The sequence below is a fragment of the Palaemon carinicauda genome, chromosome 9 (assembly GCF_036898095.1).
Source record: "Palaemon carinicauda isolate YSFRI2023 chromosome 9, ASM3689809v2, whole genome shotgun sequence".
Classification (NCBI taxonomy): Eukaryota; Metazoa; Arthropoda; class Malacostraca; order Decapoda; family Palaemonidae; genus Palaemon; species Palaemon carinicauda.
In genome coordinates this window covers 77,489,971-77,492,470 of record NC_090733.1, presented here as the reverse complement: position 1 = coordinate 77,492,470, position 2,500 = coordinate 77,489,971, and positions in this window count along the sequence as shown.

The window sequence follows — 2,500 nt, the reverse complement described above, 5'->3', positions numbered from 1 at the left end:
ACATATACATTTGTATACATACCCGCACACACACACATCTATATATATATATATATATATATATATATATATATATATATATATATATATATATATATATATATATACACTCACAACTATATATATATAAATATATATATATATATATATATATATATATATATATATATATATATGTGTGTGTATAGATATATATATATATACACACTCACAACTATATATATATATATATATATATATATATATATATATATACACACACTCACAACTATATATATATATATATATATATATATATATATATATATATATATATATATATATATATACACACTCACAACTATATATACATATATATATATATATATATATATATATATATATATATATATATATACATATATGAATATGATAAATTTTAAACATTTAGACGTGTTTTTCATGTTCAAATAAGCCATATATTTTTTATACATTAATTTCTAGATTTTCATAACAACCTTGGGATCAGAGCCCCGGGTGAAATCATACAAAGACAATAGCATCTGACCGGCCGGGAGACGAACCCTGGTCCAGGAAACTTGTATGTAGTGCCATACCACTTGGCCACGAAGTGGTATGTCACTGTACAGTACATAACTAGTTTTCCTGACTAGGGTGCGACTCCCGGCTGGTCAGAAGCTATCGTCTATGTGTGATTTCGGCTGGGGGCTCTGATACCGAGGTCTTTAAGAGAATACAGACATTAATGTATAAAAATATATGGCTTATTTGAATATATATATATATATATATATATATATATATATATATATATATGTATGTATATATATATATATATATATATATATATATGTATATATATATATATATATATATATATATATATATATATATATATATATATATATATATAGATGTGTGCGTGTGTGTTTTTGTATTATCGAGAGAAAAATAACAAATCAGATTTAAAAATAGTTACATTATTTGCAAATAACTGAGAATTTTAGATTATCACAAGGGTGACTAATTTCCAAACGTTCGAAGAAAAGACGATTGTTTTGCTTGAAAAAATGGTTCCTAATTTCATAAACAAAAGTGAGCTGCCAGCCAGAAAAGGATAAGGATTATTTCCAAAACCTGCAAAGATTTTATAAGATGATCTGGATAGGTATTTGGTAGTGAAAATACTACAAGAATTTTCTGAATATTCAATTCATTATTATGTTGTTATTATATAACCAAAATGATATTAATTAATAAAATTTCTGAAATCTCGCAAAGAGGTAAAATAACACAGTTATCAGTACACAGTGATTGTTTCAATAGTTTTGAGAGTAACATCCATAATAAAATTCTAAAATGGATTTCTTCTAAATCATCTATTAAATAGAACAAAAGTATACCTCTCTCTCTCTCTCTCTCTCTCTCTCTCTCTCTCTCTCTCTCTCTCTCTCTCTCTCTCTCTCTCTCTCTCTCATACAGTTCAGTTTTGAGTATAATTACCAAACGTGTAAAACCGAATGGAACCTGTGGTTATCCATAATTCGTTCTACCCACTTACGGAAAGCAGTAAAGACATCGGCCCACACTCGAGTGCTGTGCCATTTGTTCGGGCATAATTCACCAGGGATGGAAACCACGGAAACAAACGCAGATCGGGGGATTCCATTGCGAAATTAATGTTTATCCCTGTCGAGTAAAATTGCTCAAAAAGCCAGAGGAAGGAGATATTCGTTGTCATTAGCGATTCCAACCGGTAATTTAGCGCCTTCGAACGCAAGGGTAAATGGTCCCATTACCAATTTTTTTTTACGTCGTGGAACAATCCCAAATCTTTTGCCACGAAGATGATGATAATCCCATATTTGAGTTCATGAGTGTTGACCTTACTGCTCCTAGAGTAATATACATCGTACACCTTATAGAAAATAGTAATAAATGCTATCTAACATTTCCTATAGCTATACAGAAAATAAAAGTAACATATTGTATAAACAAGAGTGAACTGGCAACTGACAAGGGGTGAGAGGGCTCAGGATACATATGTAATGACAGATGTACAGCAAAATGAATGACCTTTGGGCCTAAGGTATTTACCTGTGTGTTTAATTGTGATGAATGGTGACAGCTGTGGTGGCCACGTAAGTGATGCCTTAGTAATTTACATTTTTACTCTGCCTTTTTTTTCTTTCATTTTCCTCTTTTAACTTAACCTCGGCTTTCTTACCAATACCCTTAAATACAATCGAATACCTTATGTAGGAGTTTCCTTTTTTCTCTCTTTTTTATCTATTTATTGAATAACGTGAGTGAATTAGAATGAGCAGCGAATTTATCCTCCAATGTCTTGTTTTCATGTCCCTTTCTGAGTTGGGACACCTCAACACGGTGAAATGGTTTGCGAATCACTTTGTTTAACCAAAGTTTACTAATCGGGGCTGTCCATATTAGGTTGGTTTGCTGTGAAGGTTCTGACTAAAGTCTCTTACCATCACCAATC